Consider the following 18240-nt stretch of genomic DNA (forward strand, 5'->3'; position numbering starts at 1 on the left):
GGATTTGCCAGAAGGCTCCGAACAAGTCAACGGGAATGAAAACTTGTGTTAAAAGACAATTGTTTCTTTAACTTCCCAGAGCAGCTCGGAACCTGGTTAAAGTTCACAGCCTAGGAGACTTTTTTTTCTTTTCCTTTTTTTTTTTTTTTTTTTTTTTTGTCTTTCTTTCTTTTTTTCTCCCCCCCTCCATCGTAGGGATTCCGCTACCCTTGCAGCTGGCCATAAATGAGGACCAGGCCCCGCCACGCCGCGCTTTCACAAGGTATCCCTAGGTCAGCGAAGCCATCAATTAGGCTGTCTGAAGTTTTATCACCAGCGCAGCGGCAATAAGTGCTGGCCCAGAAAGACTTTCTGCTCCTCTGCCGCGGGAGCCCGTAAAGCCGGGGGTCGCGGGGAGGTCAGTGCCAGCCGGGGGCGACCCCGGCGGCCGCCCGCGCCGCTGCCCCGCGCCGCTGCCAGCCGCGAAGCCAGGCACCTCGGCCCTCGCTGCAAACCGGGCGCCGGCGGGGGCCCTACATGTGGTTAAGATTAGGCCCCGAATAGCTTCTTTCGCCGGTCGGGTACCGCAGCGGCTGCCGAGGCTTTTTTTGAACGCCGGGACGAGGCGCTCAGTTGGCTAACGGGGCCTGGGTTTAATTTGGCCGGCAAGCCAAAAAAATCAAGCGTTCGCGTAGCTCTCGTTAACTTAGCGCGCGGCGGTCCGAACCGGCGCGCACCCAGCCACATTAATCTCACTAAAATAATTTTAAAACTTACTTATGCACGGAGTTGCTTTCAAAGCAGGGCAATTTTCCATCACTCACCAGCCACGCTTGTTTTTGTCCCCCTTCTTTGTGTTTGAGAACACTTTAGAGCTTACGCACAGGTTTTGTATGCTATTTCACAGTTCAGACTTTAGTCTAGTGACCCTTAAGGAGTGCTAATGAAGTTGAAGACTAGTGTTTAATCCTCTTCAGAAATACTAACATGCCCATCATCCAAAACAGCCTCCAATAATTGCCACTGGGCCCGATCCAACACCCGGTGAAGTCTTTCAGTCAGCAGCTGAAAACTAAGTTCATCAGCTCATTTAGCAAATTGCTAACCTTTGCGTTGCACAAGCGCTACAAGGCGCGCTGTTGTGCTCTCTCCCCCCCGGTTAAATTCCATCAGATAACAAAAGATGGTACATCTTCGATTACATCTGCGGTAAGCTCAGTTGGGGAAATTTCATTAGACAGATGCATAAATGCTACAAGTACCACTAAAGGGCTCTTTTGCATCTCTCTGTGTACATCCCAGAGACATTCTTTATTCTTTAAGGAAAGTATAATTCAGTTGTCAGAAATGTCATCCTGCCTCAGAATTAGTCATGACTTCAGGTATTAAAAATAAAAACCCAGACACAGTCAGCGCACTTGTTTATTCCCGTATGACTGCAGTGCAGGGAAGGCACTTCTTCCTTCAGCGCTGTGATTTCTAGACATGCTTCTGTCCTCAAAGACAAAAGTCTCCGATAGGACTTAATTTGCTTAGCTGCTTTCCAGTAACGTTGCCACGCTGACCAAATGGAGTCTGACCTGAACCTTCTCTACCCAGCACGCCTTTTATCAGCTAAAGTTAAGGCCAATAGAGATTAACAGGAAAGCCTGATAAGACTGTTTTCTCTTCTCCTATGAGCTTCTAATGGTGTATACAGATGGCAAGGTTTTAAAGAATGGAATGAACGCTTATTTAGGCCTGTAAAAAATCACAGACAACAGAACCTCCCCCCCCCCCCGCTTTTAGTTTTTTTTTTTTTTTTTTTTTTGGTCCTACGAACCTGTTTTCTTCAATCAGGCCACTCTTCGGGAAAACCAAATTGCTTTTTCGTTTTTTATTTAAACCCCGAGCACTTTTTATTATTTACATCTGGTGGTCCCCTTATTTATGTCCCTTTCCACTTCCCTGCAAACACACCCTCACTCCCAGGGCTGCGGGGCATTATGGGCCCGGGCTCTCAGCAGGAGAACTCGACACTGTCTTCAAACAAATAATTAAGGGGAAGGTTAAAGGTTCACCCAGAGGTCATATCTTTGGATACTCCTCAGAAAGTTTACATTAGTAAGAAATGGGTGCCCTCTGAAGTGTTTTTTTTTTTTTTTTTTCCAATGGGTTCGCACAACAAGGCAGAACATTAAGGAAATTCTAAGGTTTCGGGTGACAACCGCTTTGCATTTATGAGTGCACAAATTTGGATGCGCCATACTAGTGCTAGATATTCAACAGCCGCCACAGCGGAAAAGCTTTCGGGGTTAGTATTGAAAACCTAACCTCGCTCAGCCCGTCACTTCCCAAAGAAACTGGCCTTATTTTATTCCACCTTCATGAATAATTCCAGCTTTTCAGTGTGACCTGCTGGGACGATTCACTAGCTATTTTGGAGATGGGACCTGCAGCCCTGATAGTGAGTTTCCCAAACTTTATCTTAGAGAGAAAAAAAAAATGTGATCACAATCATCACATTTGTCAAGCAAACTTTAGGAAAACTCGCATTTGGTTTTGATTTCTGATTTAATTATGTTTACTATGTCTTCTGCTATTTTGCACATGTGCAAAACCGCAGGTGCAAATGATGTCCTGTAGACAGACAATACTTTGTCTGAAGAGAAGATACACTGCCATATACTTAGAAAGACAGATTTCAAAGGAGCACAAAGCCTTTAGGCACTCATATCCTTTTGGAAATCCATGCCTATGGTTGTTCTGAAAAATCCTGGTGATAAATGCCACCAACTACACCCACCAATAAGTATGGCTGAAAAATTACATTTGGAATGATTTGTATTTGCAAAATTGGAGGTGCAAAGCAGACACAAAGTTCAGGTCAAGCTAAAAATCAGATGCAACATTCATTAGCAGTAGCTACATCACATAAAACATCAGCACAATTGGTAGACGAGCACAGAATGCAGTGTTTGTGGATTATAATTTATTCTGTATACTGCCCCATAAATATGCATAGTGCATAATAGATACATAGAAACTATAGTCCCTGCCCTAGCCTTTACATTTTCCAGGGCTTTTAAAAATATCTCATGAAGCCATCTGTAGGGCCAAAGTAAAACAAAATACATCCTTTTGCACAGCAGTTCAGTTTGTGCATTGCAGAAACCCTGTAATGTTGTTTTGGCACAAATGTCTTCAAGAGGCATTAAAAGACAGGTGAAAAAAAAGAGAACACCAGTGCCACTATTTCCAGCATTATTTGGAACCCTATAAAAAAAGAATTCACAGCTCTGCTCCTGACACTAATTGCTTACCTTGTTCATACCCTTCACCCAGAGGCCAAAGATTGAATGGCCTGAAAAGATGAGTAAAATCTGTCAACAGGACAAGGATTTCTTTGTTATCCTTTTGTTAATAGTAATTCCTGTTACTTGGATGATAGCCGCACTTAGAGGACCCAGTGGAGCTCGGGGTCTTTCTTCACCTCCTGCTCCGCAAACACTCTGCAAGGGACAGAGCTTGTCCAAAGGAACTCAAGAGTCTGAGCAGACTCCTAGGCAAAACCTGGGGGTAAGGAAACACCTTTTCCCCGTTTGCAAAAAAGGAAGTGAGACGAGGGGGATTAAATGACAAGGCCAAAGTCATACAAGAGATCTTTGGCAGAGCCACACACCGAACATAGATTTCCTCAGTCCTCCGTCGGCGCTCCGTACAATCTGCCATCCATATGCTATCTTTCCTTTGTTCCCCCAGATTAGCAGTCAGGCACACTGGCAGGGGAGTGCACAGAGAGCTCACATTGCCACTGTTTGTGCCTTACCTGCTGTGTAGATAAAGAGGGGTCATCAGCCTCCAGGGCTGCGAGTCGATACCTTCACAAGCTCCACATTCATATGGTACTTGGCCCTCATTCCAGAATGATAAATGAGGTGTGTAATGTTGAGAAATACATGTCACTGACATAGTACATTTAATGAAAATCTCACTTCCTGCATTTTGCAAATGACAGATTACCAACCTCACTTATTCAAACAATAGGCTTTTGAAATGAAAGAAGGTATTTTTGTATCCTGTATTTTTTAATCACCACCTAAAGCAGTCACATACATTTTCTATAGTCAAGATCTTGTCCTTCTCACACAAGTAGTTCTGGTAACTTTAGTGGGACAATTTAGGGAAGCCAAGCAAAGATTTGGTTCAAAATGCATGACGATGTTGACTTTTAAAAGAAGTTATTTCCTTGTGAAGCATTTATATCTGCTTCCAGCAAAAAACAGTAGAGAAGTGAAGGTGCACTAGTGAATATGCAGTGCAGTCTGGTGATTTGGTAGCCTTAGTCCTAATTGGTTCTTACCATTGCTAATTAGCATGATAATATAATCTAAAGAGATGCATTTAATTGCATCTCTTCAAATAGAGCCTTGTTTTTCTTTATCCAAAATAAACATGTATTCCGTATTTTATAGGAAGTCCTATAATTAATCTTCTTTATGTATTTATCATATTTTATTGCAAGTCGTATCATATGATTTGAAAGTCACATTTGCATAATACATTTTATTTTTATGATAAATAACATTCAGATAAAATTACAAAGAAGTATTTATGTAAAGTGCAAAAGAGAATAAACAGCAAATACAGATCGCTTAGTCTGGCACATCCAAAAATATTTTGTTGTTTCTACTGTCTTTTTTTGCTCGTACTATGTGTTTCAAAATGCTATGACCACTCCATAAATGAATCTAAACAAGATTAGTTCTTGAAATAAACTGTTAGTGGCTGTAGTGATTGGTACTCAGAACTACAAACATCTCCAGCTTTACTCTAAGGTTATCATGGAAAATTCTTGCCAAGTACGCAGGATCACAAGCAGCTGGTTTCTGGAGGATGAATAGCACGTATGCTTAGGAAACTACAATTCCTCCTCAACCTGGGGTCTAACCTGAAAAACTCAAGCAGAGAGAGGTATTTAACTCCAATCACTTGTTTATACACCTACTATCTTCTGTAAGATGACCTCATGCAAAATCGAACTGATCCCCTGCAGCAGATAAATTTCTCCTTTTGAAAAATTGAAGGACAATATGGAACCATCTAGTGCCACACAGAACTTTGCTGTATTGCTCGTCAATCTGGATTTCCACTTAAAATATGCCCCCCAGAAAATGAGGTGTTAAAATATGGCATTTATTTATCAAATCAGCCACCATATAAATGGCTTTTCAATTCTTTATAAGAAAAGTTTACAAGAATCAAATGTATGAGATGAATTTATTCTCAGTTCTCTAAAAGAATTAATGACAAGGAAAGTTTTACCTCAGATTAGACTTTAGCCTGAGAAAGCATTTCTGCCCATTCACTTGGAAAGAATATAGATACTGAAGGGACATTGTCACAGACTTAGTCATAGCACTATTAAAAGTAATCACGACAGCAGCAGCAGCAGCAGCAACAATAACAATAATAATGTAGGGTTAAAATTGCTCATTGTCTGACATCTAAATGTTCAACCTTTCAAAATTATTTAGGTACCTAAAAGAGAAAGTAATTGTCTGGAGAGAGTTTTCAAAGACCTGCCAAATCTAGATGAGAAGCTCAGCTCTTATTAATCCCAGGTAAACGGGAGATGAACTTAATGAATAAATAGTGTTTAAGCACCTGCTTTCATTTTTTTTCCCTGAACAAGAAACTAAAAATGCATTCTAAAAAAATCCAAACACTTTCACCTTTGATAGGAAAATAAATCCTTGCCTAAATGCTGTTTCAGAATTTGGATCATGAACATGCCAGGGTTTAGTCCACGAGTATATTACACCGATCCTTTGTTGCCCAAGAACATCTCTAATTTTGAAGGAAAAATAACCAATGAAATGTTACATATAAGTCACAAGGATGTTTTCACAAGTAACCTAGAAAATTAGCTTTTTCTCCACAGTCTGAAAGAATCATTTCAGAAGCCCTGAGTATATCAGAGCAGTCTGAAAGAATGCATTTGAAAAGACAAAATTTGCAGAAACACATTTATCCATATATACATACATGCATATATATATACATCTCCTGTTTGAAACAAGCTTTGTCTATCACCCAAACTTTCATCTAAGCAAGTGAAATCCAGTTATTTTAGTTTATTTAACTTCTCCCTCCAATGTGTATTCTAAACTGACAGAATTAGGTTTAGGTGTCCTTTTGCATGTCTGTGTACAAATATGGTTGAAAAAAAACCTTGTTTACGCTTCACTGAATCTACGCCATACCTGGTTACCAACTCTTATTTGCAACATTCTTTACAGAAAAGTTAAAAAAAAAAAGAAAAAAATAGAGTTAGTCATTTGGAAATGCGCCATCTAAAAAAGGCTCCCTTAAGTCATGAATATTGAGAAATGGAGTCAGTTACATGATTGGTTTTCAAAGGGAGAGGGAGGGACTGGCAGGTTTATTCCCTGACAAAATTTTACATAGGTTTGGATAACCTTGTTAAAGGAGGGGGCTCTGGAGGTGTTTAAACTGACTTTCTTAAGCTAATTTAAATATCTCACATATCTCATAGGTGTGATTTGAAGGACCTAAGTCAGCATCTAAACTAGATGCCTAAAATAGCCTGAGGCAGGTACTAACAGTCCCGAAGATCTCTGCCACATCTTGTATGTTTATGTTGGCCCTTCTAAAGATACCTTATGCCATTTGGAGTTGCCAATTGCTCAAAAATCATGAAGCTGCCCATCCTGTAACCATGAGACCATCTTAAAAAATCAGAAATTTAAATAGCATTCTTTGTATGTACTTTTGGGTGTTTTGAGTTGTTATGTCACATTTTTTAAGCTGTTCTCCTCAGTCACAAAATCTAGAAACTTACTCAAAAACATTCTCACATAATCATTGTCTCCTGGAGCTGAGACTTTAAGTTAAACATGAAATAACTTGAGCCTTGTGATAAAATCATGAGAATTGGCAATGCTGGCATCTATTCACCTCAGAGAAAATATGTATCTTTAAACACGTAACTCTTGGTTACCAGGTTACCTTTTTGGAGCACAGGAAAACGGTTTTGGCTTCTGCCAAGAATCTGATGTGTTTCACAGGGTAGCACGTACACTGAAACTGCAAACGATGGGGAGCTACGCTTGTTTATTCCCTACGTCAGGTGTTTGTACACATGGACCATATTGGTATCTGGCCTTGGGGTTCGGTGGCAAGACAACACCACCTTTTCCATACAATGGCAGGCAGACGGAGGAGCGAGTCCTGAGAAATGACAGGGCTCGCTCGCAACTTCACGCCCCACGCTGCCGCCTTGGCGCTGGGACGCCGCAGCCCTCCCGGGTCCCTCGCGGCCTGCAGGCCGGCGCCTCCTCTGCCGCCGCCCCCCAGCCACCAGGGCCATAGGCAGCGCACACGCGTGCTCAAGGCCGGTATTTAGTAATCTTGGTAGAAGACCAGACACTGTCTCCGGCTGCAAGCTGGTCCGGCCGGCGGCCCGCAGGCCTGGCACAGAGCCCTCCCGCCATTGCTGTACCGCCGGGCCAGGAGGGGGAGCCGGAGCACCACTTCCGGGGCGCTTGGGGGCGGGGCCTGCGCCCGGCAGGGGCGGGGCTTGGGCAGATGCCCAATAGGCAGGGTGGAGCGTTCTCCTGGGGGCGGGGACTGGGCGGGGACCGGCCCGGACCGGTCTGGGCTGGTGCAGGGCGGTCTGGGGCGGTCTGCATGGCGGCAGTGCCGGGCTGTGGTCTGGCTGTCTGCAGGCAGCGGGTGCGTGGGGTGGGTGTGCGCACCGCAGGGACGGAGAGGATTTCTCTGGGTGCCGCCCTGCTGTGGCGAGGGTTGTGTACCCAAAACGGGAGTTGGCTCTGTGAGTGAGCTGCGTTCATCGCTTGGTGGAAACGCGTAAGGGGAAGGGGATCACGCCGTCATGGACAGCGAGTGCGCCGTGAAGCCGCGCAGGGAGCGAGAGCCGGTCGCAAGAATAAATCTGTTAGCGTGAAGCTTAATGTGGAATTCCCACTACACGTGCACAAAGCGATAGGCACAGATTTTGTTTCCAAATCCCTTAACTTTGGTGGAAAAATAGCATCCTTTATAGCCCTTGGAATTCCAACTGATAATAAACACCATTCAGTGAATGTAATCACACCCGAAGCCACGTAACAAAACATTCCAGCAGGTCATGATTTCTTAAGCAATGTCTGTTACTTTTTAAGAATGCCATTCATACACAGTTATTTATCATGCACCATAAAAATGATCTTTTAAAGATACCTGAAAGAAGGGAGGAGACAAACAGACATATTTCCTCAGCTATTCATATCTTAAAGATAAAATACAAAGTCAGTAGACATAAGTTGTAGTATATAACCTCATCCTGTACTTGATTTATTGCAGATGGGAATCAACTAGAAACTGAATTACTTTGAAATTTTTACTACTGACATTAAAATTCCAGGTTTGTATACATACATCTTGCGGAGATGCTAAATGCAATTTTAGCTAATTTGGCATGCACTTTGATTTGCTGGCACTCAGGCATCCATGTTAAAGGCAGATACCAGACCTCCTATAAAATCTTAACTAACATATGAACTTTAAAATGTGTTAATTTATCATGTAATCTATCAGAAGATGAGACTTTCAAAACTAATGAAGATCCTGCGGTTTTGAAAACACAATCAGCTTATCCAGCTTCTAACATGGGAATTGAGAAGCCTAATTTTAGGGAACTTTTTTTTTTCTTAAATACAATTTAATAATACTACATTGAAGTGAGTCAATGTATTTTTAACTGTTTCGCACTGGCTTTTTTTAGCCAATTCTACATTGACCTGAAAAGGAGAGTTATCAACAAATTTAACATCTATTTAGCTTCCCTGATCAAATTAGATTAAGGTATTAATTCTCCTTCTTACTTTTCGATGGAAACTGCCTAAGTAGCAACTTGCCAAAAATGCATAAAGGTGTTTAGCAATTATGTACTGGATATGTTTGAAGAGATCAAGGTGCACTTGCATGTCCTGTGCTATGGATATCTCTGATTAGCTTGTCATCTGCTCTGAAGAAGATGTAGCCCAACTCTCCTATGCTATGTAACAGGCCAGCTGTTAGCTGTCTGTCAAGCACCTAAAGTGGACAAGTAGTCCAGGAGCAAAAATGTCACTCCTTTGATCTGGCAAGGAGCAGCTGCTGATTTATAGAGTAGGACTTTGTTCTTCCGTTCTATTTTACTTTCTTTCCTAAGGCAGAACCACAAAATCCAGTAGAAAAAAAAAAGTGCCGTTCTCTGCAACATCAACAAGCTCTGACAACTGCAACAGGGTTTTTCTTGGCCCTAACAAAGCTCTCAGGCATCTCCTTTGACGCTCACCTTTTTTTTTCCTTCTTCTTTTTGCAATGCGGTAGTTATTGTTTAATTCAGCTTCTGTAAATGGAATGGACTGTGGCCAGCAAGCCTGGGGCATAAACACACCTGTATGAAAGAAGCCTTATTGTAGCAACCATCTACAACCAACCTGCACATGCACTACCAGTTCGTGAGTTCAGAAGGAATGTTCCACTTTTCTTGACAGCAAATTCTGCCTTAAGATAATGTTTTTTTCTACCCACTGTCCTGTCTTGACCATGAAGCTTGTACACTTTTTCATTGTTATTAAAATCTGAAGGAAAAAAAATAGGCTAGGAAATACGTATTTTTCTCTCTGACAACCAGTGGACCTCAGGAAACTGGATCTGAGTATCCTGCTTTTAAGAAAAAACAGCCAAAATAAATTTATGGAAATGCACTACTGAAAGTTTGAGAACTACTGATTTGAGACATACTGCTTCTATTTCAGAGACAGTGATGCAATTGTAGCCACCTCAAGCTTATTCTGTTACCGATTCTACCCAAAACACATTTTGGAAGAAAGTATTTAGTAGGCAGCAGGATTTGATGCAACTAATCAGACTGTGACAGGGTGAGCCAAGAGTACATGTTCTGTTCAGTTCTTTTAGAATTGAAAGCTGTTGAGGTCAGCAGATTCTATGAAGTGATCAGTACACTGTGCTGGGTGTTAAATTCCTACCTCTCCCATAGAAATAATCAGGGAGTTTTCTCTGCCGGTTTATTTTCTTTCTGATTGTTTTCAAATTTATTAACCAAAAAAACCCCAAACAAACCTACAGGCCACAAGAAGAGGCTGCACTACAACGTTGCTGAGCTGCAGAGCAAAATCTTGCGTGTTTATAGATGGGGATGGGAAGCATGCAGCAAGCTGAGTATGACCCTGGTATGTGGCTACGCACATGCTGTGTTCACACTTCTTTATGCTGTAACTTTAAAAACAGAGAAGAAGACTTATAAAAACAAAGATCGGAAGAGGTGAGGGTGGTGGGGGCGACATCATGAGTACAGGATATTTTGCATATATGTTAGCTTGTGGAAATAAATAAGAACTATTACAGCCAAGGCCCTAAGGGAGGCAGGGGAATGATGATGTACAGGATAGTATAAAATGATATATTAAAAAATGTGCTGTCAGTGGAACAATAGAATATTAAGCAAAAGTCCATAATAATTGGCAGATATTTAGCTGTAGACATCTTGCTCTGGTTCGTGGGTACTAAAGTATACGTGAGAGGAAAGAGAACTAGTTAGGCAATTAGAAGTAATAGACATAAATAATACACTATGTATAAACACATACACACACCCCTATGTTATACATGGATAATTTAATCACCTCTCAGTAAGTTGTACCTACATGGTGATCCCTTGTGTTTTACTCTTTGCACTGTTTGGTTATTGCAGATTCAGCTCTTGTTAATCTTTCTCTCTGTAGATACAGAATCATGTTATTTTTTTTCCTGTCTGATTAATCCAATACTGGTGGCAAGACTTTATCAAACCAAAGGGTCTGACAGTTTAGTAGCTAAAGATATATTAACACTGCAGTCACAGGTGAGACTGCCAGCTTTGCCATGCCATGCTGTGCTATGACTGAAGTATGAGCTTAGGTATAGGATGGTATTATTTAAACTGTATTATTAAAGTGTGCTAAAATGAAGAGGTAATTATACAAATCTTCCCAGTGTCATGATGATAAATTCTTTACTGTGTCTCATCCCATGTGCTCTCTATATCCCATAGAAATCAGGGGAAAATGCTTTAAGAACATTATGGAGAATTTGTTAGTATATGAATGGCTATCATGTGCCCTGTCTTAATTACCATAAGCCAAACTGGGCTAGAATCAGGGAATGGAAAATCAAAAACCACTGTGGATAGGTCTGTGCTGCCTACACTCCATACCCAAGGTTCCTATACTTTTCTGACCAGTGCCTCATCTCCCCCAGGACTCAGCCCTTGCTCCTCCATCCACCTTGCTGGCTCACCAGAGATAACTGCAAAGCTGGCAAGTCAGCAGTAGAGCTCACTGGTGCTCCATAGGGGTCTTGGGTGGCCAGATATGCTATGATGGAGCACATACAGGTGAATGTTGCACACCTCTCTGTTGTTTCTATTCTTCTGAACAAGTTAAGGATTGAAACCGAGAAGGTTTGTGCTTTCTGAAGTCCTTGGGTGAATTCCTATGGATTTCAGAACTGAACTGCCTTACAGACAGGGCAGAGCATTATGGGAGCCATGTTCAGGTTCCCTAGCTAAAGAGGGGACTTTTTTTTTTCCTGTTAAATTACAGATAGATAGAGAAGTATTTCTTAATGTAGTCATTGGAGCTTAAATGTCTCATGTGAAAATTAAATCATACAAAAAGGAGCTCGAAACTGAACACGCATTTCTTCAGTGAAAACTAGCCAGTTCTGCATTGTGTTCCACTATCCCATAGTTCGCATACAATTAAGATATCTGTTACGAAATGAAAGCCAATCTATATAACCTATCTAATATTTATCTTTCTGTTTGAGAGCAGTTTGGAAACTATGTGTGTGATCTTACATAATTCTAATAACTGGTTGCTGATGGATTTCAGTATTAACTGAATTGACTGTTCTGACTGATACAGTGTTGAGTCTTAATTTTCAGTAGGACTTCACTAATTGTTCTTACACTGTGTAGGGGTGAAAGCATCTAAAAATATGTGTAGAAACCTGCAATTGAGCCCATAAAGAGGTAACTGCAGAGCTGAATCCACCGGTATTTTGACTGCTTTAGCCTGATCTAGTAAAACACTTGGACGCATAAGGAAAATTTTCAAAATGACCTAGTCCTATTACCAAAATCATCATAAGACCTGTAAAGCTAGTCTTAATGTTCACTGAAATTCAGATTTAGAAGGCAATATTAGCAAAAGGACCCTGGACACTTTGGTGTCTAATTTGTAGGAGATCTGCTACCAAGGAGACTGCCTCTAGTTAGATGTTCCAGGAATTGTTGGAAGATGCTTAGCTACCTAACTAACTTTTTCTAAAAGAACCCCTTTGCTGTATGCTGAAAGTACCTGAATTTGTTAGGTAGATTTCTACTTTTTAACATCCACTCATATTAACATTTTTGGTGCTGCATATATATGTATTGTAACAGCTAGTTACTTCATGCCATTATCAAGCTCTGTCTCTGAGTTAAGAGGAAAACGCTTATGTCCACTCCTATGGACCTTTTAATGAGAGACATCTAAGAGGTCTGTTCTTTCTTATAACCATACAGATAAAATTCACTTTTCTTTATAGCCAGCACCATAATTATTTGAATATTTATCTGGAAGGCAGGAGATCAAGTTTCGCCTGCCTTGATTTGGAACAAAGTCTTGAGCATAGATAGGGCTCACATCCTAAAAGAATATCTGAATCACTAGCACATTTAGCACATTAAGCAAAGCTCTTTCAGTTCTCATTCTGAAGATGTTCCACCTTAAGTAAGTAATTATAGTCATTGTAATTAATCAGAACTTAACTTTTACACATCTTAAGTTGGAACCCTAACCGACAGGCTGTACAGTCAAGCCCTTGTTCTTACTTAATTCTGCACTAATGACTAGTCGTTACATACATAACAGAATTGGCAGTCAGAAGAACAAGAAAGGCATCATAACAAAGAAGAGTAAAAATGGAGCGTTATATTCAATAGCCCATTGATTGGGAAATTCAACTCACTTGGAACACTTAAGACATTGATTCAAATCAAAGCCAAGAGAAGACTTGCAAGCATATATCCTATTTAGGAAGTGAATCTTCTAGCCAATGAGCCATTGAGTATAACACTCCCTCTACCCCATTTGCCTCTTTTGTGTAAAGCTTGCTACAGCTGAGGTATGGCAAGATTTTGCTGGCCTCTAGAGAGATACACTAAGGCCAGGCGAATTTTCTGTTGAAGGTTGTGGGTCACTCGGGGACATGTTACTGTCTGTTTATCACCATATCTGTATGAGTTCCAGTTCTTTGAAAGAAATAAAAAATTTAAGCTCAATAGAAACATGATGTAAAACAAAAAAGTTTGTGAAATGAGGGAAAAATGCCCCAAATTAGCCTGCGGTATCTTCAAGCTAAATAGTTGAGCAATATGCTTGTGTACATAAGAATTTAAAAATAAATTTTAGGAACAAGTCACTACAAATAAAAATAAGAACAGTCTTTTCATTCTAATTCAAGGTCCAAACTGAGGAAAACATAAAAAGATAAGCCAGCAGTCAGAAAAGGGAAAGTTAATTTTTGTTTTTCCCTTTGAATAATTAAAATTATCAATAGCATGTGTAAATTTGTAAAAATAGTACACACTTTTTATTTGATAGTAAAAATCCCTATAATATGTAACTATTTTAGAAATCAAATATAGCATTATACCTGTAATCTTTTAGCATGACAAAGCTTAAAAAAGAATAATAAAAGCAAAAAATGCAAACATGCATTGACCAAAGCATCAAAATACTTGTTTCTGTAAAAGCCAGATGAACTAATAAAGGGGAATTAGTTTCCATTTCCTTTTCTTGATTCTTCCCCAGTTGTTACATCCAGTCTTTCCAATGTGACTATATTATCATCCACAAAATTTTTAGCATCATCGTAATCATAAAAGATATCTTTTATATCTTTATAAATCACATGAGGCTTAGCAGACCCTGTAATGCCACATCTGCTTTTATCCCAGCAAATTCTAGCCTAAGACAGTGTAGCCTGTAGTGTCTCACCTGAGTTCTCTGAGACATTTCATGAAATGCATTAGCTCTGTGATTCAGTGAAATACATACAAACAAATACAGTGGTCTAAAGCTGAAGAAAGAATTACCACTCTAAATGGGTTTTGACAGAAGCCTGATTTGAAGAATCTTGAGTCTATTTTATATATGTCCCTTAATCATCAAACAATTCTACTGAGATGAGTGGTCCATATAAAAGACCTGTCTAATTTTTGAAGCCTGATACATGTTTTCAGACTCAAAGAATTCATGTATCTAGAAGACCTGCCTTCCTGTGGTGGAAGAAATTCAAGCTCATGGAACAACAAATACAAAATGTGATGTAAAATTTTGAATCCTAATTTCTGACACAAATCTCACAATTCTCTCATTGCTGGGGCAAATCTGATAGCAAGACATGCCACTGATAAGACTGGTGGCTACACTTCATTTTCAGGTGTATTAAATTCAAGTAAAAGGTGAGTGAAACTTCTTGTGAACATGTTATCCAGACTGGAAAACAAACAAACAAACAAACAAACAAAAAATCCTAAGTGCTCTCAAGATCATGGACTAGTTTTCCAATATAGCACAGTTCTATAATAACCATTTAAGCATGCCATATAATATTAATCTTTCTCATGAACTCAGTCCCAAACTAGTTTCCATGGTGAGAAATTAAGAGGTATGTACAGGCAAAGGAAAAGATAAATGGATAGCCAATGACATAGAAAGGCTCTTTAGATGGGAGATACGGTAGAAAGGCAGGATTTTTCAACAGAGATTGCAGAACAGAGGGGAGGGCAGTATTAGATGAACAGTGAGAGCAGAGAGGAGAATACAAAAAAAGAAACATCTATGTTGAAGTAGGTTTTGACATCGTTTTTTTTTTTAAAAAAATTGAAATTGATCCAGAAAAGGATGGTGGAAAGCTGTTGAAGTGCCTGAAGTAGGAGGTGATTTTGATGTATGTGCGAGAAGGAAGCATCAGCATTTGGCACATTAGGGGGCATAAAGAACTGGGACTTAGAGTCCCGAGGGAAGGGAACTACAATAGTCAAGGTGAGAGGAGATGAAGGCACAAGCATATGTGACATACATGATTAATACTGTTGGAGTAGGAATAGAGGCAGAAACTGGAGATGTGAGAGAAGGAGCCACGTTAGGAATTGAGTTTGGATTTGGGGCAGTGAGAACAAATATATGAGGAGTCATACAGGAGTACAGAGGAGTAAGACTCATATTTAAGGGTGTCCAAAAGATAGTGTTGCTGTGTGGGATTCTCTATCAGTTTTGGTTGCCAGGTTATAAAACCATCTATATAAAGTGATTAAAAAAAAGTGATCTAAAACATGAGCATTTTTTAAACAATGCTCTATTTATTGTGACTATTAGTCAAGCAATCTCTGCAATAGCTGCAGCTGGGGCTTGTTCCATCTTACCAATGCTTTTAAATCTCGTATACTCATTAACATGAAGTTTTCACAGTATTTTAATGTGATAAATATACTGCCCTCCCTTTATTGAGTTCTCTTTTGTTTGAGTGTATTACACATCCCTTAATATCTAAATAAGTTGCTCTCAAAGTCATTGCAACATAGCTACATTTTAGAATAGAAAATGCAGATACGGTCCTGATAAAGTCCTGTAATGTTTATTAAAAACTTAGTAGCTTTGAACAGTTTATTATAACCTAGAATCAGTATTGTTCTTCATAACATAATCCAAAGGTCCAAGTCCCAAAATAGTTTACATGTGAGTATATATGTGAAAGGGTGTCATCACATCAGTTGTTTATCCTAACTGTTGTTTGCAGTGTGCAGAGCACAGAGTGGGCTTTTACTTACGACTGTTTTAAACAGTACCTGTCTGCCCTACAACTCTCCAAAAGACTCCATGTTGAGGTTAGCACAATAAAGAGCTTGATTGCTCTAAGCAGCACCATCATTCAGTCTGACAGCACCCATTCATTCACTGGGGACTAAATAAAAAATACCTAAAAAAAGAAAAAGAGAAGGACTCCACTGTTGGACTTACTGACTCCTGAAAGAGCAGCTACACTATCATTACCTCCGATGCATACAACCTGAGCTTGAGGTTGGCCTGCTTAAAATTGCTATTTGCTATGAAGGGTTGGCAAACCAATTTATAAAACGATGGGGTAAAAGTAAGTGAAGCCCTATTAAAAGCTTTTCCTTTCCGTTAAACAAGAGTGAACAGAATAGGGCTCTTTGTCAGTTTGACCCATTTATTACCTTTGTACATTTTCCTTTATTAACATCTATTAGCTGATTAGATTAGAAGTAATTGGACATCATTAGATAATTGTATCACTGTAGCTTCTTATTTGAGAAAGGTATTAAATCCAAACACTTAAGATACATAAAACCAGGTGGATGTGTTTGTCTGTCTGTCCATCTGTCCATTCAAGAAACCTTTGGATATTTTTAGAGAATTTAAAGTGGTTTCACAACTCAAAAACAAAAGAGGACTTTTTAAAGAAGGAAAATACACTTAATTAAACAGGTGACAAAACTATTGTCAACATCTACAATATCCATGACACAGTGATGTTGTGTAATCGTTCCTATGGAATACTGGTTCTCAGAATCATAATGAGCTGCTATTAGAAAAAGCAGGGAAGTAGTATCCCCACAGAGTTATCTTGTAAATTATTTATACTTGCAACACTTCCACATAATGGCAGTTTTAAACTCAAGCAAACAAAGCAAACCACACAATAAAGAGAGGGGAAGAAAATGTACAGAAACTCCTTCTAAATGCGAGTAGATAGAAAGGTGAGTCAAACAAACTAATCAGATTTAGTTTCCTACACAAATCCTCATGAGGTTGGCAATAGACAGCATCAAAGCTTTTGAGGGTTGTGTCACCTTGATAAAGGATTGAACGACGGTGTGTCTGATTTATCTCTCACATCTAAAATGTAAAGGAATGCAACTTTATTTGTCTGGTGCAAGTTTGCCTATTGACTTTGAAATGCTGCAGTGGACCGCCCCCCAAAAGGCTTAGCTGTCAGAAGGGTGCAAGTGACAGCGGAGCCTCGTGTAGCTGTGTTATATTCATCCCCTAGGCTATGGTGTTAGGTTTGCTCAGGGGCTCGGGGTTTTGTTGTTGTTGTTTTTGTACAACCTTAGCATTGTGAATTGCTTATTCTGCTTTCCACACTTGCCTTACTAATACACGTAATGATTAACACCTTAAGAACTAAACGCTTTTCAGAAATATCGAGACGGGATGCCTTTTTTAAAAATTGTACTTCTGCCAAACACAAGTCTGCTCAGTGCAAAGAGGATGTGGGTGAATCTGCAGACCAAATAGCTCAGACTGACTGATGTAATGGTCTCCTTCTGATCCTAAACTGTTTACATTTATGAACATATAAAGACCATCCTGTTCACTTTCCATTAACTAATCCATGAGTTTTGTTTTAACCATCAAAACAAATTCCTGGTGAAATTGCTATCTTATTAACTTACCGAGCAGCTAAATTTAGTTACTTTAAAAGCACATCTCTACTCCACAAAAAGAAAGAAAAAACATAAGGCATGTTTTTCCTCCCCCTGCTTCCTGTAAGATGAGTATCTAAATATTGTCAGCCTTTTGTCAGTCATAATACAAGTAAGTTTTAAAAGTACCCACTTACTCTGAATGCCCTTGTTTCTGTGCATTTGGATTAAGGTAGGCAAAATAAACACACAGTGAAAACGTTGGCCTTCTTTTTAAGCAAAGTGACCTTTCTATGTACAAAAAAACTGATTTGACTTAAACTAGTACTTCAGTTTCACACCAGCAACCCCATTGATTGTAGTGGAGTAACATTAGCTTAAAATTGGAGTAACGGAATAGTGGATCAGGCCCTATATTCAGACATATGTTTTCCACTAGATAATGGCTACTTATATATTTATGAATTTTAAAATGCTTTTCAATTCAGCTATCATTGTTACTGTGTGCAGGAAGTAAAGAAGTAAATTGCAACCAAGCTTTTAGGGGTTTATTCCCTCATGAAGCACTTGTATTGTAAGTGTCGGGGAGGGCAACTGTATAGTGCCAGTGCCCTCTGCATAATAAATGATACTGTTGAATATTCTTAAAGTAACGTCTGCATGCATGCGGTTTTGGGGACAGGGCTATTATCTATTTTGCCTCTTAAATT

General features: G+C 39.7%; 1 protein-coding gene across 4 annotated transcripts in view; it reads right to left on the reverse strand.

Annotated features, from left to right (window-relative positions):
* Nucleotides 1–18240, reverse strand: part of MEIS2 (Meis homeobox 2) — a 170658-nt gene that overhangs the window by 6879 nt on the left and 145539 nt on the right. The window lies entirely within an intron of this gene.

The sequence above is a fragment of the Rhea pennata genome, chromosome 5 (assembly GCF_028389875.1).
Source record: "Rhea pennata isolate bPtePen1 chromosome 5, bPtePen1.pri, whole genome shotgun sequence".
In the NCBI taxonomy this organism is placed as follows: Eukaryota; Metazoa; Chordata; class Aves; order Rheiformes; family Rheidae; genus Rhea; species Rhea pennata.